This window comes from Dermacentor variabilis, chromosome 6 (assembly GCF_050947875.1).
Source record: "Dermacentor variabilis isolate Ectoservices chromosome 6, ASM5094787v1, whole genome shotgun sequence".
NCBI lineage: Eukaryota > Metazoa > Arthropoda > Arachnida > Ixodida > Ixodidae > Dermacentor > Dermacentor variabilis.
The window spans coordinates 42360475-42385328 of NC_134573.1; positions in this window are offsets into that span (position 1 = coordinate 42360475).

The window sequence follows — 24854 nt, forward strand, 5'->3', positions numbered from 1 at the left end:
GGTAGAGCTTGCTGTTTTCTAGGTGTTGCTGGATGCGTTTTGTGACGATCCTCTCGTATAGTTTTCCCAGGCAAGAAGTGAGGGAGATTGGTCTGAGATTCTCGATCTGCAGCTTCTTGCCTGGTTTGGGAATCATCACTACTACAGCTTGTTTCCACTCGCCTGGTATCTTTCCTTCTTTCCAAAGCTTGTTGAGGTAGACCGTCAGCTGATCTACTGCCTCATCACTTTGGTTCCTTAGGAGAGAGTTTGTAATTCGATCTGCTCCTGCCGCTGTGTTTTTCGTGATGGCTCTCATTGCCGCGGTGACTTCCTCTCTGGTGATAGGCTTGTCCATATCTGAGTTTTCTTCTCCGAGATAATCTCCTCCATATCCCTTAGGTTCGTCAGTGCCGTAGCATTTGGCTCTGACTTCATCGAGGAGCTGCTCGTCTGTTCCCTGATATTGGTGCGCTAGCCTTAGAATTGCTTTGCCGCTTTCTGCTTTAGTCTTGGTAGGGTCCATTAGAGCCTTAAGAATACACCATGTTTTAGCCGTGCTCTATCTAATTCATATCTCTAATTGGTTTTGTGCTGCCATGTTGCGGAGTTACTAGCATTTGTCCCTTGGGCTTCTGATCCAAATCTTTTGTTATATAGCCTGTCTCTGGCATCGTTAATAGTTTTCTGGGTGTTTTGACTCTTCACGTAATTACGGAAGCTCTGATCTTGCAGCGCTACCTTCTGCTGTATTTGTAGAACATGGTTCTGTATAGGTGCCATGAAATTGCGCGCTTCATCTTTGAAGCTCTGCTCTTTTGATTGTTGCTGTTGTGCGGGCTGCTCAGCCGGTGGCGGCGGCGACCTGACGGGCGAATACCCTGCCTGCCTTTGCCATTGCATCTCCCCTATTAGATCGTCAATTCTTTTCTTAAGATGGCGTGTCTCCTCACGGCTGAACTCTAGCTCTCGCATTAGCGCCTTGTTTTCCTCTATGATTCTATCGTAGTTTGCCTGCATGTTGTTGTTTTGTTTGTGGGTGTTTTGCCCCGAGTGCGTGGCTAGCGATTTAGGGGGGGGCGCTCCCCAGATCACCTTGACTCCACTGCTCTTCTTCTGAAGTTGCTGCTGCTGCCCCTGCCACTGTCCCGGGCCGCCGGTCTGCTTCGCCAATGCAGGGTAGGATTCGTCCCTGATGGCGTCTCGACTCTGGCTCCTGCTCCGGTTGCGGCTTCGGCTCCGCGATTTGTGTCCCCTGCCACCGCCGCCCTGGCCCTGGTCCGAGTCTTCCTCCCCGAACCAACGTGGCCTCCGTGCTCGGCTCCGGCTGCGGCTCCGGCTGCGCCACTGGCCTTTTTGAGTCGGTCTCCCCCGCAGCTCCTCGGCCGTCTTGAGGCGCTGCTTACAGTCCCGGGTGCCTGTCGCGTGGTCGCCCCACAGATCAGGCACTTGGGTCTGCACTGGTGCTACTCCATTGGATTTTGTTCGCCACACTGCTTGCAAGCCTTGGCCTCGGGAGTCGGGCAGATATCTGACCGATGACCTTGCTGGCAGCAGATATAGCATACTTGTCTTGTTGGACGATATGGGCAGCACCACATTTCACCGCCATAGTAGAGAACTTGTTTGGGAGTGATGGGGCCGTCGAAGGTTACGACCGCGGTACTTGATTTTGCCAGCATGCGGGCTGCAAGGATCTTGACTCCCTGCGTCCAGACTCGTAGATTTGCTTTAAGCTCCTCCGGCGTGGTCCCTGGGTCCACCCCGTGGATAACTCCTCGCTGCGTGCCTTCCGGCGCCGCAACGTGAGCGTTGACTTCATAGGTGCAGTCCCCGAACGTCAGCCGGGTGACCTGTCGTAGGACCGGGGCCGCTTCTTCGCTGTTGGTGCTAATAATTATGATGTTGGATCCGTTACGTAGTCTTATGATCAAGTCTTCTGCCTTGCATCTCGAGCTTGTGGCCGCGACGACCGCCCGAGCGACTGGGTGCGTTTGTAGATTTCTAACGATGAGCCCCTTCGGCCGGAGCACAATTTTCAAGTCGTCCTTCGGGAGTGGAGGTAGCCTTCTCCACAACGCTTCTCCTCGCTGCTTCGGCGCAGCTGGCGCGCCAGCTGCGCTCCTTGCCTCGTCTATGGAATTGCCGTTCCCTAGCGTCGCTTTTCCCGATATCTCGTTGTCGCCTTTTTTGCCTTCTAAACATGGCGATTTCACAGTCCTGGCTTTCTTTTTCCGTCTGTAATCTTGTTAATGGGGTCCTGCCTCTGTGGTCTTGGCTGCCTGCCTCGGCTTTGCACGGGGTCGGGCTCGGCGGCTTCAGTAAAGTCTTCTCCCATGTTTTCTTGGGCTTCGGTCGAATTACTGGCTGGTCCTCTAGCTAAGGGTTGGTCTACGATCGGGTTGGTAGGTGGGGACATCGTTCCGGGCTACGTACTCCTCAGGCCGAGGCTGGGGATGCTGCGGAGCCCCGTACTCGCGTTAGGCTTGGCTGAGCGGCCGACCGCGCGGAAACTTCAAATACCGATAAAATCCAAAATATTGGACCCACCGGCTTGAAAGTGGTATCCTCGTTGTCCTCTTCGATTCCGACGTCGATACCAACCCAAATTTCGGTGGTCCGATGGGGTTTGAAGGATCAAAAAGCTCGAAATTTGTGGAGCCCATGCAACGCTGTGGATGAATCATTTAGAGTAGAAGGTGGAAACTGTTCAACCAATGAATCCATCTCTGCGGACACTTTATCATCGGCTGCTAGAGAAACCACGGACAACTCGGAAGTGGCCGCGACAAGCTGACAGACAAAATCAAGTACGCATGCGTTGCCAGTACCAGCTGTAGCCCCCTAGATATCAGCCCCATCGACTTGAAAACCAGACAAAGGAGTCACTAGGTTCGCCGACGTCCTATTGTTTGTAAAGGAGGGAATTCTTTACCGAAAGTACACACTGCGGTCAAAGAAACAAATGGAACATCTTATCGTGCCCAGAAGCCTTCGTCATTTTGTGACGACAATGGCTCACGAAGGAATCCTTACAGGACATCAAGGAATAAAGTGAACCGCAGACCGTGTGTGCGAAGAGTTATACAGGCCTGGAGTCCAATCAGACATCACACGATTTGTTAAATCATGCGATGCGTGCCAGCGGACTTTTCCCAAACATTTAATAGGTCGAGTAGCATTGGTAAACAATCCCGTCATTGATCCCCCTTTAAGGGAATTGACATTGACATTGTGGAACGATTATCTCCCATGTTAGAGAAAGGGAATAAGTACATGCTGACAATGGTCGATATCGCAACGTGGTATCCAGATGCTGTGGCGCTGCCTAGCATCGAAACGAAAAAAATCACTGAGGCGCTCCTGGAGATCTTCTATTGTATAGGAGTCCCACATGAAATAATCCCGGACAGAGGCACGTCATTCTCGTCACGCCTGATGAAGGAGCCAAGCCGGCTTCTCTCTTTTACGCAGTTGCCAACAACTTCATGTCATCTCATGGCAAATGGCTTTGTGGAGACGTTTAACGGCACCCCTAAACAAATGATAAGACGAATGTGTCAAGACAGCCCGAAAGAATGGAATTGGTACTTGACACCATTGCTTTTTGCTTATCGCGAAGTTCGTCGGTCAAGCCTGGGTTTTTGCACAGTTTAACTTATGCATGGCCGTTATTTCAGAGGGCCCATGACGATATTGAAAGATTTATGGGCAGGTGATCCTCTTGATGATGACGCAACAACATCATACCGTTGTGTAGTTGAGCTGCGGAAGCGTCTTGAAGACACTTGTCGTTTAGCCAATGAGGAGCTTCAGAAAGCAAAACTTGTACAGAAGAACTACGACCCGAAGACCACACCACGCCATTTAGCTGTTGGAGACAAAGTTCCACCACTGCTCCCTTCATACAAAAACAAATTGATTCTTACGTGGAAAGGGCCATTGACTGTACTTAAGAAGATAAATGACGTCTATTACGTTATTGACCTCGGGACAAGGACGACGCTATTCCATGTAAATCTACTGCAAAAGTATGAAGAATGGCTACCTGTATCACCGCCATGACCGGAAGCGTCAGCGGATTATCAGACAGATGAAAACGAAAATGACGATCTACAATGCGTACCGTTTCAAGGAAAAGAATCGGCGGCCGACGTGAGTCTATCGGAATCACGTTCTCCTGACCAGCGCGCTCAAGTCACGGGTTTACTGCGCATAAAACGAGAATGTACTCACCGATGTTCCCGGCAAGACATGCCTCGTCCAGTGTAAGCTGAAACTTACCACGAATGCACCCGTAAACTTGCGGCCCTATCAAATACCATTTGCTATCCAAGAAGCAGTACAAAAAGAAAATGGAGAAATGCTACAACAAGGCATCATAGAACCATCTGAGTCCGCCTATAAGACACCTATAGCTGTCGGGAAGAAAAACAGAAGGGACCGTGCGTCTATGCATTGTTTCAGGCAATTAAACAAGATACTTTTCAATGAAAGCGAGCCTATACTTCAGGTGGATATCATCTTTGGACAACTGGGGAACGCTCAGTATTTTTCGAAGTTTAACTTTGCTATGGGTTACTGGCAGATGGCCATGCATGAAGAGTCGAACCAGTGACAGCTTCTACTGCGGCATTAGGCCTGTATCAGATCCGCTTCATGCTGTTTGGCGTTAAAACCGCCCCAGCTTTTTTCAACCGCCTCATGATTAAAGTGGTAGCAGACATACGCCATATTTACTACTACTTCGAAGACGTGCTTATTGCCACTGAAACGCGGAACGAACACCTGGGTACACTTGAGTCCTTTATCCAACGAGTGAGATAATGTGGGTTGACAATTCGGCCAAGAAAAAGTGAAATTGGTCATAGATCAGTGAAATTCCTCGGCCACCTCGTTGGAAACGGTATCTGTGATGTTATTGGGGCCGATCACTCCAGAAAAAGGGAGAAGCAGCACGCGAAAGCACAAACACACATCGGACTTGTATTGACGTACACGACACAGATAACGGCACACAAACGTGACAATGCCTCATAGGCGACATGCACTATCTCTATGGATGGGTGGATTATGATTGGCCTACAGTTCCGGCGGAAGCGTGTGTCGCCTTGTCTGAGACCTCGTGGAACTGATGCTGGCCAGCGGGGTCGGACAGCAGTGTCGGCCGGCGGGTCGGACAGCCGTGTAGGACGGCCGGGTCGGACAGCTGGGTCGGACGGCCGGGACGGACGGCTGGGTCGGACAGCCGGGTTGGACGGCCGGGTCGGACCGCCTCGCGGGGCTCAGGTAGCCGGCCGCAGTCACCGGGTCGCGTCCACAGCTGGCGGGGTAGCCCTGTGGCCGCTCACCCGAACGCTCGACCGCCCCGGTTCAGGACCGCCAGCCTCCTGGACCAGTGCCCATCGGAAGATCGGGGCGAGGTAACCTCCCAGCGGGCGACAGTGTTGCTTCGGGTGTGGCGTATTGGCGCGGGCGGCGATAGCTCCTCTGGGCCAGACGCCCAGCGAGGAAGCTGTTTTCCGTCGACCGCCGAACCACGCGCACTGCTCACGCCACGGGCCACACACTCTCGCGCCATGCTTTTCGAAGCGCCACTGCCGACGCTCCCAAATTGGTGTCGATGATGATGAGGATGATGATGATGAAGATGATGGCTCTCTTGTGGGTATTCGCACAGAGTCGCTGTCATCTTCGCCACCGCACGGCGCACTGTCTTCGTATGTTTATACTTTCCACTCCCCCGTACCATATATTATGACAATACCCCTCTTCTCAAGAAAGTTGTTCACAACTATTCTAAGACAAGGACGCGGGATGGAAATAAAAGAGAGAAAGGAAAATTGTCATGCACGTTTGTCCGATTGTTCATATGAGCACACAACACATTATTCACTGGGCGTTGCGCGCAGTTAAAGTACTGATGCACAAGTCTGTTCGCTTTCAAATAAAGCTTAAACACTTGAGTGGTCGCATTGTCCAATCGCATTTTGCTAAATGAGCATGTGATTACGCACGACTCAAGTTGTCAGCTCCGACATTGTCACAATCTTTTCTATAGTTAATAGTAAAAGAATACTCCTGCAAAAGGAGACTCCAACGCAACAATCTGTTGACGTGCCTGGCGCGCTCCTCTGTGGGCTTGTTTCCGCTGTCCTGGTCCCCGGCGCTTTCTCGACTTTGGAGGATCTTGTGTCGGCGCTTCTAAATTTTCAGGACCGAACGAACTGGTCGTATTTTTGCAGGCACACACAAGCACGCACTGACGAGAAAGTGGAGCGGCCGGTACTTTCCCTTTAGCGGTTGTCTTTTGGCACTTGTCGCACGACTTCACGAAGCGTTTTACGTCTCTGTGCGCATCTGGCCAATAAAATTCTTGTAGGACACGATCGGTTGTTCTCCTGATAGCTTTATGTCCTGCCATGGTGTTTTCATGAGCCACTTCTAATACGCCATGTCTAAATGCTTTTGGTATGACCACCTGCTTAAAGGTTCTGCCAGTGGCCCGGTGGTAAAGGCGATACAACAATCCTTTTTCTTCCACGAATTCGTAGCTGTGGCCCTTTCCCGAGTTAAACGACTTGCTTACTTTTGCAAAAATATGTTTCAGCGTCGGGTCTTTCCGCTGTTCTTCAATGAGTTGTCCTTTTGTCACGTCACGTAAGACAATTGTCGGAACGCACAAGGGACGAATCTTGCCTTGTGCTTCAGTTCTGGCTTCAGCCACGCTCGATACATGCTTAGGCTTCCTAGGTTATTCAGCTTCATTTCTATCGGCGACGACTCAGCGTTGGGAGCAGCGGGGTGCTTCCAGTCAGAATCCGGATCGTATGGTCCTCTGACGCCTGGAAGATTTCCCAGAACGAGGTCGTAGAGGGGCTCGTCCATACATGTCACTGTTAACTTGCCTGTAAAATACGGCGTGTTCACTTGCACGACAGCTTCAGGCAGGTAGCTTGTTGAGCCGTCAAGAAGAACAACATTCCTCTTTCTTCCCGTCATATACACCTCTGGAACAAGTTCCCGTCTGACAATTGCGGTATTACAACCGGTGTCTCGTAATACACGAACACTTCTTCCCATCAGCCGGCCTTCAACCACTGGCATCCCGTCGATGAGGAAAGTTACAGCAGTCCCAGGGTTTTTGTCCTCGCTGTCACTTGAACGGCGAGTCTTCTTTCGTGGACGCTTTGATTCTTTCATTCGATGAGTCCGGACTGGTCGAGATTCGGTGAATGCACACGCAGAACTTGGTTTGTTGTCCCCGTACTAAGTTCGGCAATTTTCAGCTGTATGTCCCGTTCTGTCGCACAACTCACACTTCAGCATACGCTTAGGTGGGGCATGGCAGTCAGGAGCCAAATGTCTGAACCGGTGACAGAGGGTGCACATAAGTTGCGGTTTCCTGGGAGCTTCAATGTTTTTCTCACCAAAATCCTTTGTGTTGTCGGGACTCTTTCCTAGGTTTGTCCAGTTCTGCGCTTCAAGAAAGCGATCCGTCAAGCTACCAAGTTCGTCAAGGGATTTGCACTCTCGCTCCTTCAAGAAAATGACTAGCTTTGGCTCACAACAATGCAGAAACTGTTCAGAGATCATGTGATCTCGTAGACCTTCATATGTTTTAGGCACATTAGCCATCTCAATCCAATGGTCAACATAGGCTGAAATTCTTGTTGCTAACTGTCTTCCAGTTTCGCGCTCTACTGCTCGTGCCTTCCGAAACTTCTCTTGGTAGCCTTGAGGCGTGAATTGAAACCTCTGCAGCAAAGCTTTCTTTACCTTCGGATAATCTAACGAATCGGCGGCAGTCATCCGACCGATCACAGTTAATGCTTCACCAGTTAGACACATGCTCACAGCAAGAGCCCATTTTTATTGTGGCCAGTCCTGCCCTGTTGCGACGCGCTCAAATCGCTGTAAATACGCATGTAAGTCATCGCGTTTCTCATCGAACAAAGGAAGTAACTTCTGTGGATTGAGCGTTGACGAGGAGATGCTGGGCGTATTAAGAATTTCAGAAGCCGCTGCCGGCATATTCCGAGCTCCTTCCTGAAGCTGAAGCTTTAGCTGGAGGATCTCGCGTTGCCTCTCGTCAGCTTCCTTGATTGCCTCTCGCTCCGCAGCTCTCTCGTCCCTTTGTTTTGCCTGTTCGGCTTCAATCCATCTGCGAAGTTCTGCGCCTGACAATCCTATTTGGAGTCCTATCGCCGTGATTCTCTCTAAATCCATGTTGCCGTCTACTAATGTGGGTCTGCGCTCAAGCGACACTGCCCCCTTTCACTGTATTTGCGAGTGAATCCTGGCAGGCTCGCCAGTTTGTGATGTTATTGGGGCCGGATCACTCCAAAAAAGGGAGAAGCAGCACGCGAAAGCACAAACAAACATCGGACTTGTATTGACGTACACGACACAGATAACGGCACACACACGTGACAATGCCTCATAGGCGACATGCACTATCTCTATGGATGGGTGGATTATGATTGGCCTACAGTTCCGGCGGAAGCGTGAGTCGCCTTGTCTGAGACCTCGTGGAGCTGATGCTGGCCAGCGGAGTCGGACAGCAGTGTCGGCCGGCGGGTCGGACAGCCGTGTAGTACGGCCGGGACGGACGGCTGGGTCGGACAGCCGGGTTGGACGGCCGGGTCGGACCGCCTCGCGGGGCTCAGGTAGCCGGCCGCAGTCACCGGGTCGCGTCCACAGCTGGCGGGGTAGCCCTGTGGCCGCTCACCTGAACGCTCGACCGCCCCGGTTCAGGACCGCCAGCCTCCTGGACCAGTGCCCATCGGAAGATCGGGACGAGGTAACCTCCCAGCGGGTGACAGTGTTGCTTCGGGTGTGGCGTATTGGCGCGGGCGGCGATAGCTCCTCTGGGCCGGACGCCCAGCGAGGAAGCTGTTTTCCGTCGACCGCCGAACCTCGCGCACTGCTCACGCCACGGGCCACACACTCTCGCGCCACGCTTTTCGAAGCGCCACTGCCGACGCTCCCAAATTGGTGTCGATGATGATGATGGCTCTCTTGCGGGTATTCGCACAGAGTCGCTGTCATCTTCGCCACCGCACGGCGCACTGTCTTCGTATGTTTATACTTTCCACTCCCGCGTACCATATATTATGACAGTATCATCTGACCGCAGGTCGACACACTAGACAAAATACAGGCTGCGACGCGTCCATAGACGAAAGACGAAGTATGCTCGTTTCTCAGACTTACCGGGTATTATCGAGACTTTGGCCACAATTATTCCGAGGTATCTTACCCGCTCACTTAACTGACCGAGAAAAGAGGTCGTAATAAATTGATTTGGTAAAATGCGAACAGGAAGCCTTTGATAGACTGAGGACCTTCCAGTCTACGCCACCTAATTAGGAACACCGGATTTTTCCCAACCTTTCGTAATCCTCGCCGACGCATCAACAACAAATATAGTGCCATACTTATGCAGCGTCATGAAGGAATTCTGCACCCGGTGTGATATGCAAGCCGCCGACTACAACCACGAGAAGTTGCATATTCAACAGTTGAGCGAGAAGCCCTAGCTTCTACGTGGGCCGTACGAAAGTTTAACATCTGCTTGTTTGGACGCACGTTCATATTACAGAGCGACCATAAGGGCCTTCTTTACATCAAGTCGGCCAAGCACATCAACAGCCATGTTTTACATTGGAGCGTCAAACTTTTGGTGTATGACTTCTCTGTCGAGTATGTTAATGGCAGCGAGAATGTAGGCGCAGTCTACATGAGCTGCTTGGCAAGCACATGAACAGTGTCTACGGCAACATGGTGTTTCTAAAGAATGTACTTCAAACCGGTGTAAGTTTAGATAGAACAACATCTCGTGGCAAGTTGTTTGTGTATTTTTTCACCCCATATCGTTGTGGTGGGACTTGTAAATGTCGTTATGCCGAGTGTGCGGTGCTCGGAACTGTAGTGTAGTGTTAATGCTCTTGTGGTGCGTCTGTGCTACGCTGGACCAACGTATATCAAGTACCCTCAAGTTCTTTGAATGAAATAACTTTCCTAAGTGGGGGGTGATTGTGAAGAAGTACTCACAAAGTAAAGGACGCAAGAGAAGACCGTGCGGCTGTCCTCAACAAGAGGAAAAGAAAGACAAGGGAGGCTCGTGCAGCGAATGAAAAGGGGCTCGCGTAGGGGAGTTCGTTGGAACGCCAGCACGACCAGGACCGCAGGACCTAGAGAACCCACATCTACGAGTGAGGTTCCTTAGACCGGGCGTCCGTATTCGGGACAGAGAACGCCTCGGGTCGTTGCAAAGCACGACCCCTAGGAGGGCCTGCTGCAACCTCGAACCCGAATCTACGAGCGAGATTCCGGAGTGTTCAGATGACGGACGCTCGGTCTGTCATCGAGACGACGAGCGACTCGGGTCGTCGCGTTGCACGAGGCCTCAGATCGGCCTGCCGACATTTCGGAACCCGCATCTATGCGCGAGCTTCAGGAGACCGGGCGTCCGGCACCTAAACGAGCGCCTTGGGACTTCATCTTGCACGAGACCTTGGAGCGGCCTGTTGCCTTCTACGGAGCTGTGGGCTGACCACTTTTTCCTGCCCCGTGCTGCTTTGTCTACTTTTCCACGCCGGTCATCACTCTACGAGCGAGTGTTCCACCTCAAAGTGTCTACGAATCTCACCACGCTCCGAACTTCAACCGCAACTTCGTGAGACTACATTCTTTTTTCGTGGTTACGAACAACGTTGCATGCATGGTTCTAGTCGAAGATATTGCCGCGACGCCATCTGTGCCCGACCACGCTGACGACAAGGACGACGACCTTGTGTGTGCAAGCGAGCGTGCTAGAGAAGAAGAAGCTTAAACTGAACGCTTGTTGTAATTGTCTAGATTGAATAACGCTCTCCGCTCTTGTCTCAAGTGAGCCGTGACACTGGTGGAGGTGCTGGGTATCGCATCATCGCCTAATGATAGGGACCACTCCTGCGAGTAGCCTGCGTCCAGCCCTTCAAGACATCATCCACGCGTCGAGACACCTGTGCACCGCGCAAGCCGCCGCCTGCAAGGTCTGTGCCCGGAATTCGGTCTCTTGCAACGAACCACTTCGTCAGCGACCTCAACAACTCAGGAAATGGCGATTGCAAGTCCAACACAGGTGACTATTCAAAACAATCTAGTCCCCACAAGCTTCCACGGTGACACGTACGAAGATGTCGAAGACTGCCTGGACCATTACGAACGCGTAGCTAAGGTCAATCAGTGGCGTCCGGACCAGAAGCTTTCCAATGTGTACTTCGCTCTTGAAGGTAGCGCAAGGACGTGGTTCCAAAACCGCGAGGCACATCTGACAACGTGGGACGAATTTTGCGGTCGGCTACTTGACACCTTCGGAAGCACTGATCGCCGAGATAATGCACAACGCCTTCTCGAGTTGCGCATTCAGAAGCCCAATGAAAGTGTCTCCATGTTTGCCGAGGACATGTCTCGTTTGTTTCACCGCGCGGGTCACAACATGCCGGATTCAAAGAAGCTGAGCCATCTCATGCGCGGCGTCAAAGAACAGCTATTCGCTGGTCTCGTGCGTAACCCGCCTACAACAGTGGAAGAATTCATTAAGGAAGCCACAGCAATCGAGCGGGTGCTCCAGCAGCGTTGTCGGCAATACGAACGCCTGACTAACGATGCGCCTGCAGGAGCCGCAGTACTCACAGTGACAGACGAGACCTCGCTGCTTCAACTAATAAGAGACATCGTGCGCGAGGAGATTGCGAAGAAAACTGTGACACCGAAGGAGTTTACTGTTGCTTCGGTCACTGAAGTTGTTCGCCAAGAAATTCGGCAAGCATTAGCACCTCCTGAGCCACTCCCTGAACCGAGTCCCGAGCCGCGTTTAGAGCCACGCGCATATAGCTACGCAGATGCTGTCCGTCGCCCGCTTTCTACCACGCCGGTACAGCAGTACCACCAGCGGCCACCTATTGCTGCCTGGGTACAGAGGGAGCATTTCAGGCGACCCGAGCTTCGCAGGACCGACGTATGGCGCACTGCTGATCGCCGACCATTGTGTTTTCACTGTGGCGAACCAGGGCACATTTATTGTTTTTGCCCTCATCGCCAGGGTGGCATCCAGAAAATGTTACCTGCCACTCCGCGCCAGTTTCCAGAGCGACATCCACGCTTCGACGACAGTGTCAGTCGCGAACAAGGCAGCTCAGCTAATCTGCGGTCGCGCTCGCCGTCTCCATTACGTTATTCTTCGCCGAACTGTCGCAGTTTCGCCGACGTGGTACGAAGCCGCTCTCCAAGCCCACGGCGGGGAAACTGAAATCAGCGACCTCCGGGGGGAAGGTTGCAAGTCGTCGAACCGCCGAAAATCCCCCATTGTTACTGAGAAACGAGCATAGCAACCCGGAGAAACGGGACGCCGACGAATTTGTAAGTGCCGACCTACTCTTAACAATTGATGGGCACGACGTGACAGCTTTAGTTGATACTGGTGCAGACTTTTCGATAATGAGTGAGCAGTTGGCAGGCCGGCTTAAGAAAGTCAACATGCAATGGACGGGCCCTTATATTCGAAATGCCGGGGGCCTGATAATGGTACCTACAGGAAAATGTACTGCACGGCTCCAGATAGGAAATACAGCTTTTGTCGCCACTTTTATGATTTTAAAAGAGTGCTGCAGATCACTCATCCTTCGAATGGACTTCTTGCGGGAGTACGGCGCCGTGGTTAATATACGGGACGGCGAGATAACCTTGTCATCTAGTACAGACACGAGCCAAGACGAAGAGCGCCGACGTTCATCGTTACGTGTCGCCGACGACGACGTCTGCATGCCACCACTATCATGCAGTCTTGTCTCCGTAAGTTGCGGAGAATTGTTTGACAAGGACGGTGGAGCCGAAGAACTAACTGCACTTCTGTTCCATCAAGGTATTGCCATCGCTCGGGGTATCGTCAGCCTAATCGGCGGTCGCACAGAGGTACTACTGCCAAATTTTACCAATGAACGCCGGCACATCAGTAAAGGCACCGCTGTGGCGTACTTTGACGAAATTGACTACGTCCAACACTGCTTTGCTGTAAAAGAGGAATCAACAACCGATACGATGCCATGTACACCCGTCGTCGACGTTGACCCAGGTTTAGCGCCACAACAGAAAAAGAGGCTCAGAGAAGTGATTGACCAGGTTAAGTACTGCTTCTCTACAACTTCCCGAGTGCGTCAAACACCACTGACGAAACACCACATCATTACGGAGGAAACAGCAATACCCATCCGACAGCATCCGTATCGTGTGGCTGAGAAAGAGCGTGAAGCAATAGAGCAGCAAGTCAAGAAAATGCTAGAAGGTGATGTCATCCAGCCGTCGAAAAGCCCTTGGGCATCGCCCGTGGTACTCGTTAAGAAGAAGGATGGTAGCCTGAGGTTTTGTATCGATTATCGCAAGCTCAATCGGGTTACGAAAAAAGATGTGTATCCCTTACCACGCATCGACGATTCCCTCGACAGGCTACGGTATGCACGTTACTTCTCATCGATGGACTTAAAAACTAGATACTGGCAAATAGAGGTCAATTAGCGGGATCGCGAAAAGACTGCGTTTGTGACGCCTGATGGGCTCTATGAATTCAATGTTCTTCCTTTTGGTTTGTGCTCCACCCCAGCCACGTTCCAAATGTTAATGGATACTGTTCTCTCAGACCTTAAGTGGAAGACTTGCTTAGTGTACCTAGACGATGTGATTGTTTATTCTGCCACATTTGATGAACATCTCAGTCGGCTACGGTCAGTTCTTCAAGCCTTAAGGCCTTACCATAAAACCTGAAAAGTGCCACTTTGGCTATGAAGAACTACAGTTTTTGGGCCACATTGTAAGTCACACAGGTGTCAGACCTGATCCTGAGAAAATCGCAGCCGTCGCAAAGTTTTCAAGGCCTACGGACAAGAAGGCAGTCAGACGCTTCCTGGGCCTATGCTTCTATTACCAGCGATTTATTGCGGGTTCTGCACGCATCGCCTCACCGCTCACCTGCCTAACCAGAGAAGATGTCACGTTTGTGTGGGGCGAGGAGCAGGAAGCGGCATTTAACGAGTTGCGGCACCGTCTACAAACTCCGCCTGTTCTTGCCCACTTTGACGTGGATGCGCCGACAATGATCCACACCGACGCAAGCAATGTGAGTCTAGGTGCCGTCCTTGTTCAGCGGCAATACGGCGCTGAGCGAGTCATCGCTTACGCGAGTAGAACACTGTCACGTGCCGAGTCGAACTACTCCACCACAGAGAAGGAATGCTTGGCTGTAGTATGGGCCGTTACCAAGTTCCGCCCGTACATATATGGCAACCCATTTCAAGTCATAAGTGACCACCATTCTCTCTGTTGGTTGACCAACATGAAAGCTCCATCTGCACGTTTGGCACGCTGCAGCCTACGGCTTCAAGAGTACGACATGACAGTGGTCTATAAATCGGGAAGGCAGCACTTAGACGCTGACTGCTTTCCAGATCACCGATCGAGTCGTCAGGCCGTGATGATGACGAATCCGCAGGCTTTTTAGGAGTTGTTGGTGCGGCTATCATATCTCAACAACAGCAAGATGACCACGAGCTCGCTTCACTAATTGATTTCTTAGAAGGCCGCACAATAAACAAGCCCAGATTGTTCTCAAGGAGCTTGTCATCATTCTGCATACGAAACAGTGTTCTTTTTAGGAGGAACTTCTCTTCAACAGGAAAGAGATAGCTACTGGTCATCCCTAAAACTGTCCGCAGTGAGATCTTGCAGGCCTGTCACGATGAAGCTACCTCGGGTCACCTAGGCTACACAAGAACATTATCACGGATCAAAGAGAAATACTACTGGCCAGGGCTCGCAACACAGGTGAAGCACGACGTTCGAACGTGCCTTGACTGTCAGCGACGAAAAGTGCCACCTACGAAACCTGCCGGACTATTACATCCCGTTCAAGTGCCGGAAACACCGTTTGCACAAATTGGGACGGACCTTTTGGGCCCATTTTCAATATCAACTGCCGGAAATAAGTGGATCATAGTTGCGACAGACTACCTTACGCGTTATGCAGAAACCAAGGCACTTCCGAGCAGCACAGCAGCCGAAGCCGCACAGTTCTTCATCGAAAACGTCGTCCTGAGGCACGGTGCTCCAGCGGTCATCGTAACCGACAGGGGAACCGCGTTCACGGCTGAACTTCTGCGAACTGTACACACGCTCAGTGGCACAGCACACAGAAGGACGACAGCTTATCACCCGCAAAGCAATGGACTTACGCAGCGCCTCAACAAGACTCTCGCAGACATGCTGTGCATGTATGTTGATGTGGAACACAAGAACTGGGACCAAATATTACCCTACGTAACGTTTGCTTACAATACGGCTCGGCAAGAAACAACAAGAATGACGCCATTCAGTCTCCTCCACGGTCGAGAAGTGACCACAATGTTGGATACTATGCTTTCTCATGATTCCAGCGATTCCGAGACTGACGCCGCAGATTTTACAGAGCGCGCCGAAGACGCAAGACAGCTCGCACGCGTTCGCATAACTAGCCAGCAAGACCGTGATGCACGACTTTACAATCAACGCCATCGATGCGTCGTCTACCAGCCCGGCCAAAGAGTCTGTGTTTGGGCTCCAGTACGCCGCCGAGGCCTCGCGGAGAAACTTCTGCGCCGGTACTTCGGACCGAACAAGGTTCTACGATGCCTTAGCGACGTCAACTATGAAGTCATTCCTGACAGCCAATCCTGCTTGAGGCGCCGTCAGGAACTGCCTGAGACTGTGCACGTGGTGCGCATCAAACCTTATTTTGCTGAATGACATGGACACTTGCTTGTCGGCTGGACACCGGGTGCTACCCGCCGAGCATCGGGACGATGCTCCTTCTGAAGGGGGGCAAATGCCGCGACGCCATCTGTGCCCAACCACGCTGACGACGAGGAAGACGACCTCGTGTGTGCAAGCGAGCGCGCTAGAGAAGAAGAAGCTTAAAATGAACGCTTGTTCTAATTGTATAGATTAAATAACGCTCTCCGCTCTTGTCTCAAGTGAGCCGTGACAATATTGTTCGTGTTTACGTGCCGTCTAATATAACTGTCATGTGTTTCCTCATCACGCTCCGGCTCCTCCATCTTCCTTGCGTCACACGCCTTGCAACGTGTCGATCCTAAGCATCACAGCCATAAAGTGGAAGAGTTAGAGACACGACGTGAAAGTTAAGAAAAGCCTATGCATACATATATATTGTTACGGGGGAATAAAATATATGTATTTACAATATATACAGTTACGAGGCAGTAGCTCAGTAGTCAGGGTACCACCACCTGCCGATCATCGAGACACTTCAACCTCCTGTTTTCCTCACAACGTCCTTTCGTCCATAACTGCACACACTTGTACGTAACATTAACGCCCGGCGGCAGATGCATCGTCTCGATGCTTCCTATGGTGTTGAATCCGTGTGCTAGTCGCGAACTTTAGTCGCGAAACATGCATGATATCAGTTCTTGGTGGGGTAGAAGACGTCGAAGGCACATGTGATATTTCATATTTGAGGCTGGTGAATTGGCCAGGAATTCGGTGTGGCCCGATTACACGGGCCACACCGTGTGGCCCGTGGCTGGGCTACACGGTGTGTATCCCCAGCAGCTGTTTTTCGCAAAGACCGACGCGACGGGAGGGTAGCAAAAGCACGACAAGTGACCCAGGGCTGAATTGAACATCCTGCCGACGACTGCCGTAACGGTTTGGCTAGTCTGAGACGCCACAAGACGATCACGAGCAATGCGGCGTGCTGTGGGTGCGCAAACAATGGCGTCGCGAGCATAGAATGTGGTAGTGGTGGTAGCGGAAGGGAGCAGTGAGTCAAGAATCAGGAGTTGGTCACGGCCACATAGTAGATAGAACGGAGAATAACCAGTCATATCGTGACGCGACGAATTGTACGCAAGGTCACGAAGGGTAAGGTGCAGTCCCAATCCCGGTTAAAATCGGACATGTACATAGAAAGCATGTCCGTGAGTGTATGGTTGAGAGACTCAGTAAGTCCGTTTGTCTGAGTGGTAAGCCATCGTGAAGTTGTGGGACGTGAAGCAAGAGCGAAGAAGGTGGTCGACAACCTTAGAAAGAAAACAGCGGCCTCTATCAGTGAGTATCTGAGGTGGAACACCATGATGTAGCATCACTTCATGAAGGAGGAAATCAGCCACATCAGTTGCGCAGCTCGTAGGGAGGGCCTGCGATATGGCATAACGCTTTGCATAGTCCGTCTCATCTTCCACCCACTTTTTGCCCGAGGGTGGAGATGGAAATGGGCCAAGGACGTCCAGGCCGACGCAGTAATATCGCCGACTGGGGATATCTATACGCTCAAGGTGCCCAGAGGGAGACAATGGATGCTTTTCCGGCGTTGGAAAAGTTCGCAGGCAGCGACATAACTTGGAACAGAGCGATATAGCCCAGGCCAGAAAAATCGCCTGCGTCGAACGTACGGGACACACCCAAATGACCAGCGGTGGGCACATCACGCAACTGCGACAGAATTGTAGAGCGCAGATGCTGGGAAACGACGAGAAGCAGTACAGAACCATATGGACCCATATTGCGTCGGTATCAGGTCCCGTCCTGGAAGACAAAGATACGGACGGAAACGTCCTGTTGCACCGAGGTAAGGCGTTCGATGATGGATCGCGAATATGGGTCATGACGCTGCTCGTCGGTGATGCGTGAGAAGTCGGAGATCGACAAAATGCAGGTATCCGTATCGGTTTCGGTACGATCGGGAGGGTCGACAGGCTAGCGGGAGAGGCAGTCGGCGTCCTTATGTAGCCGCCCAGATTTGTAGGACACGGAAAAGGTGTACTCTTGCAGGCGTATAGGCCAGCGACCAAGACGGCCTATCGGATCCCTGAGTCAGGATGGCCAACAAAAGGCATGATGATCTGTCACGGCGATGAAATGTCGACCGAACAAGTAAGGGCGGAAATTAGCAATGTACCAAACAAGGGGCAAGCATTCACGTTCTGTTATGGAGTAGCTGCGCTCTGGTGCTGAAAGACGACGGCTAGCATACGCGATCACGCGATTGGTGTCCCGCTGTCGTTGGGACAAGATAGCGACGATGCCATGACCGCTTGCATCAGTGCGAACTTCTGTGTAGGCATCATCATCATCATCAGCCTGGTTACGCCCACTGCAGGGCAAAGGCCTCTCCCATACTTCTTCAACAACCCCGGTCGTGTTCTAATTGTGGCCATGCCGTCCCTGCAAACTTCTTTATCTCATCCGCCCACCTAACTTTCGGCCGCCCCCTGCTAGGCTTCCCTACCCTTGGGATCCAGTCCGTAACCCTTAATGACCATCGGTTATCTTCCCTCCTCATTACATGTCCTGTCATACCCCCCCCATTTCTTTTTCTTGATTTCAACTAAGATGTCATTAACTCGCGTCTGTTCCCTCACCCAATCTGCTCATTTCTAATCCCTTAACGTTACACCTATCATTGTTCTTTCCGTAGCTCGTTGCGTCGTCCTCAATTTGAGTAGAACCCTTTCCTTAGCTTCCACGTTTCTGCCCCGTAGGTGAGTACTGGTAAGACACAGCTAATATACGCTTTTCTCTTGAGGGATAATGGCAACCTGCTGTTCATGATCTCAGAATGCCTGCCAAACGCACCCCAGCACATTCTTATTCTTCTGATTATATCCGTCTCATGATCCGGATCCGCTATCACTACCTGCCTTAAGTAGATGTATTCCCTTAACACTTCCAGTGCCTCGCTACCTATTGTAAATTGCTGTTCTCTTCCAAGACTGTTAAACATTGCTTTAGTTTTCTGCAGATTAATTTTTAGACCCACTCTTCTGCTTTGCCTCTCCAGGTCAGTGAGCATGCATTGCAATTGGTCCCCTGAGTAACTAAGCAAGGCAATATCATCAGCGAATCGAAAGTTACTAAGGTATTCTCCATTAACTTTTATCCCCAATTCTTCCCAATTCAAAAGGACTTCTCCAAAAGGACTTCTCCAATCCTAAAGTATACCTAGGAAATCTTTCCGATCCAGGTCTCTGAATACCTCCTGTAAACACACTGTGAATAGCATTGGAGAGATCGTATCTCCCTGCCTGACGCCTTTCTTTATTGAGATTTTGTTGCTTTCTTTATGGAGGACTACGGTTACTGTGGAGCCGCTATAGATATCTTTCAGTATTTTTACATACGGCTCGTCTGCACCCCGGTTCCGTAATGCCTACATGACTGCTGAGGTTTCAACAAAATCAAACGCTTTCTCGTAATCAATGAAATATATATATAACGGTTGGTTATATTCCGCACATTTCTCTGTCACCTGATTGATGGTGTGAATATGCTCTATTGCTGAGTAGCCTTTACGGGATCCAGCCTGGTCCTTTGCTTGACAGAAGTCTAAGGTGTTCCTAATTCTATTTGCGATTACCTTAGTAAATAGTTTGTAGGCAACGGACAGTAAACTCATCGGTCTATAATTTTTCAAGTCTTTGGCGTCCCCTTTCTTATGGATTAGGATTATGTTAGCGTTCTTCCAAGATTCCGGTACGCTCGAGGTCATAAGGCATTGCGTATACAGGGTGGCCAGTTTGTCTAGAACAATCTGTCCACCACCCTTCAACAAATCTGCTGTTACCTGATCCTCCCAAGCTGCCTTCCCCCTTTGAATATCTGCGAAGGCTTTCTTTACTTATTTCTATGTTACCTGTGGGATTTCGAATTCTTCTAGACTATTTTCTATTCCATTATCGTCGTGGGTGCCACTGGTACTGTATCAATCTCTATAGAACTCCTCAGCCACTTGAACTATCTGATCCATATTAGTAATCATATTGCCGGCTTTGTCTCTTAACGCAAACATCTGATTCTTGCCAATTCCTAGTTTCTTCTTCACTGCTTTTAGGCTTTCTCCGTTCCTGAAAGCATGTTCAATTCTATCCATATTGTACTTCCTTATGTCAGCTGTCTTACGCTTGTTGATTAACTTCGAAAGTTCTGCCAGTTCTATTCTAGCTGTAGGGTTAGATGCTTTCATACATTGGCATTTCTTGATCAGATCTTTCGTCTCCTGCGATAATTTACCGGTATCCTGCCTAACGGAGTTATCACCGATTTCCATTGCACACTCCTTAACGATGTCCACAAGATTGTCGTTCATTGCTTCAGCACTAAGGTCCTCTTCCTGAGTTAAAGCCGAATACCTGTTCTGTAGCTTGATCTGGAATTCCTTTATTTTCCCTCTTACCGCTAACTCATTGATCGGCTTCTTATGTACCAGTTTCTTCCGTTCCCTCCTCAGGTCTAGGCTAATTCGAGTTCTTACCATATTGTGGTCACTGCAGCGCACCTTGCCGAGCTCGTCCACATCTTGTATGATGCCAGGGCTAGCGCAGAGTATAAAGTCTATTTCATTTCTAGTCTCGCCGTTCGGGCTCCTTCACGTCCACTTTCGGCTATCCCGCTTGCGGAAGAAGGTATTCATTATCCGCATATTATTCTGTTCCGCAAACTCTACTAATAACTCTCCCCCACTATTCCTAGTGCCTATGCCATATTCCCCCGCAGCCTTGTCTCCAGCCTGCTTTTTGCCTACCTTGGCATTAAAGTCGCCCATTAGTATAGTGTAGTTTGTTTTCACTCTACCCTTCGCCGATTCCACGTCTTCATAGAAGCTTTCGACTTCCTGATCATCATGACTGGATGTGGGGGCGTAGACCTGTACAACCTTCATTCTGTACCTCTTATTGTGTTTAAAAACAAAACCTGCCACCCTCTCGTTAATGCTATAGAATTCCTGTATGTTACCAGCTATATTCTTATTAATCAGGAATCCGACTCCTAGTTCTCGTCTCTCCGCTAAGCCTCGGTAGCGCAGGACGTGCCCGCTTTTTAGCACTGTATGTGCTTCTTTTGGCCTCCTAAATTCACTGAGCCCTATTATATCCCATTTACTGCCCTCTAATTCCTCCAATAGCACTGCTAGACTCGCCTCACTAGTTAACGTTCTAGTGTTAAACGTTGCGAGGTTCATATTCCAATGGCGGCCTGTCGGAAGCCAAGGATTGTTAGCACCCTCTGCTGCGTCGCAGGTCTGACCGCTGCCGTGGTCAGTTGCTTCGCAGCTGCTAGGGACTGAGGGCCGGGGTTTGATTGTTGTATTCATATAGGAGGTTGTGGCCAAGTACTGCACCAGGGTGGCCAATCCTGTTCTGGTGAGGGAGTGCGTTACCGGTTCTAGTCACCGGGATCAGGCCACACTCCAGACCTGTTTATTTGCAATTTTATCAACAAGCGGATTTCTTTTTAATCCGGTGGAAAATTGCCGGCACCGGGATTCGAACCACGGGCCTCTCGCACGCGAGGCGGGTGTTCTACCTCTACGCCACCGCTGTATCCTTCTGTGCAGGCATGTGGATCAAAATGACCCAGCACAGGTGGATTGATAAAGCGACTGATAAGCGTTGAAAATGCTGCCGCCTCGTGGGGTCCCCAACGAAAAGTGCTGTCCTTCTTGAGGAGGTCTGTTCGGGATAAATCGGGTTAAATTGTCTAAAATAAGAACACAGCCCTTGGAAACTTGGGACATCGGTAGAAAAACGCGGAAGTGGAAACTCAGCAATGGCACGAAATTTATCAGTATCAGGCTGGACGCAAGCAGCGTCCACCAAGTGACTAACTGCTCTTCTTCAATAGGTGAAGCGCCAATAGTGACAACACACAAAAAGCAATACAGACAGGACAAGGCGCCTTGTCCTGTCTGTATTCCGTCTTGTGTGTTGTCACTATTTGCCCTTCACCTATTGAAAGCTATGCACCAACTAGATCCACAACGTGTTTTACTGCAAGTGCTCGTATTTAGCGGAGGCCAAAATGGCATTTTGCAGAGTTGAGTTGTAGGCCAGCTCGTCAAAAACCAGCAAGGATAGCCGATGGAGGTGGCTCTGAAACATCGATGAAAATCAATGACGTCATCAAGGTAGCAGAGGCATGTGGTCCATTTGAATCCTTTCAGAAGAGAGTCAATCATGCGCTCGAAGGTAGCAGGGGCACTGCACAGTCCGAAAGGCATCACTTTAAACTGGTAGAGACCATCTGGGGCGACGAAGGCGTTCTTTTCGTGATTTCGTTCATCCACTGCGATTTGCCAGTATCCAGAACGCAAATCAATAGAGGAAAAATAACTGGCACCATGTAAGCAGTCCAGCCTGTCCTCAATACGCGGAAGCGCATACACGTCCTTTTTGATAATCTTATTGAGGTGCCGGTAATCGATACAAAATCTCCAGGCATTGTTGTTCTTTTTAACCAAAACGACAGGTGACGCCAGCGGACTGCAGAAAGGCTCGATAATATCTTTGGAGAGCATTTTGTCCACCTACGTTTGGATCACCTGATGTTCAGGCGCATACACACCGCAGGGCTGCCATTGTATAGAAGGGGCGTCACCAGTGTGGATTGGATGGGTGACGACACGGGTTCGACCTTGCGGGCTATTGCCAAAATAAATGATGTCTTCATAGGGCATCAGAATGAGGCGAAGGGCATCGGCGTAAGCAGGTCGTAAATAGGTAGCTATCATTGGTGTAAACCTGTCGTTGCGTGAAGTAGGACGGCCAGAAGCTGCAGCGGTGTCAAATCGTGGTTCGGGCGTAAGAGCAGCTAATCCGCAGTCTTCCAAAGGGAGTAGCGCAGCTATAGATACACCCTCAGGAAGCACTTGCACACACGAACAAAAGTTCAAAAGAGGAAGACACGTTGGATTATTGATGAAAGTTACAATTGAGCTCCGGAGCGCTATTTCACGGGCCAGGACGACGTTGCAGTGCGGGGACACCATGTGAGGACCGCATCGAAGTGGTGGAGAAGGCAACATGTGGACGTACATCGCAGCATCAGGTTGCAGTAGAACGAATTCAGTAGAATGAAGTCAGGACTTGCGGTCGTCGGTAGGGTCGGTGAAGTAATGGGGCAGTTCAAGGCGAAGGTGGCCGGTTGCACAGTGAATAAGTACGGAATGGGCAGTCAGAAAGTCGATTCCGAGAATCCCTTCATGGGGACACTCGGCCAGTGCCGTGAACATGACTAACACTGGACGGCCGGCAATGGTAAAACGGGCGGTGCAGTGTTGTACTGCCATTTGCTACTCGGACGGCAGGTGACTCAGCAGGTGTCAGGACTTTACGGAGATGGCTACGAAGATCTGATGGCATAACAGACAACTGAGTGCCAGTATCGATGGAGGCTTGAACGGGTACATCATCAACAAAAGTATCAACAAGTTTCGGTCAAGCTGTAGAGGTCAGCAGAGGTTTTGCAGTCCGAGTCGTCCATGGAGCCGCACCTCCGGGGGCTGCATTGCTTAGTTTCCCGAGAAGCGGCCCGCGTAGGACAAGGACGAGTGACGACGAGGTGTGGGCGAATGGAACTGACGGCGTTGCGGCGAGGGCGAGTGGCTAGTGGTGTTCGCCCGAGGTGGAAGGCCGGCATGATATGGCTCAGAGAGGGGCGATAGAGGCCGAGGGTCTCGATAGAAGTGGCGATCAGCATATGGTCGAGGCGAGGAGTACCAGCGGCTACTACGGCAGTGGCGGGAGATGTGACCGACCCGAGAGCAAGTAAAGCAAATTGGCCGGTCATCGAGCGTTCGCCACTCAGAAGGGTTGCGATAGCGATTCGGGAATGACTGTCGAGGTGCAGCACAGTCAATGACAGGGGAGGTAAAGGTCGGACGTGGGCGGAAGGCAGACTGGATGTCCATGTTTGCAATTTCTTGGTGGACAACAGCTTCAATAAGCGAGATGGTCATGTGGTCATGCGTAAGAGGGCAGTGAGAATTTGCAGCCATAGCCGCATGTTCGCGACGGATGACCTGCGTCAAGCTTGGCGTTGTAGACGAATGTGACGCCGGATGGTCATTATGTGACACCGGAGGGTCCTTGCAGGAGGAAATGGCAGCCGTTTCGGAAGTCGGTTGAAGCGTTGTACGATGCCTTTGCTCTTCGCTTGCTGAAAACTCCTGCATTCCTTAATGGTGGACTCAACCATTGAGCAGTTCCTGCAAAGCAGGAAGTTGAACGCATCGTCCACGATGCCATTCAAGATGTGTCCGACCTTATCGGCCTCCAGTATGACCGCGTCCGCTTTACGGCAGAGAGCCAGAGCGTCTTGAATATACGTGACGTACGATTTGGTTGATGTCTAGGCACGAGACGCTAGCTCTTGCTTGGCCTCCATTTGACGTCCCACGGGTGTTCCGAAAAGATCACGTAGCTTTTCCTTGCAGGAGTCCCAGCTTCTAATGTTGACTTCATGCGTCTTAAACCATACATTCGCGGTTCCTCCCAAGTAAAAGATCACGTTTGCCAACAAAAATGTGGCATCCCACTTGTCCTTACCGACGCGTTCCTACGACGTCTGCCAGTCTTCGACGTCTACCTTGCCGGTGCCGATGAAGATTCCCGGATGACGTAGCTGGGTTAGCAATACTTGCACTGGTGCCTAAGCGGTGGAGGCAGCGTTAGCGGCGGAGGCAACGTCAGTAGCCATAACAGCGAAACCGATGTGACGCCCGCTGCGAAGATCCGGGGCCCGCTTGTGGCGAGAGTACCCCGCAACTCGACCAAAGTGTTACGGGGGAATGAAAAATATGTATTTACAATATATACAATTATGAGTTTGTAGCTCAGTAGTCAGGGTACCCCCATGTACCGATCGTCGATACACTTCAACTTCCTATTTTCCTCACAACGTCCTTTTGTCCACAGCGGCACAATCTCGTACGTAGCAATACGTATAAATGTGTGTGGTGCAGCTGATGGTGGCAAGCTCCGGAACACCACCAGCTGCACTTG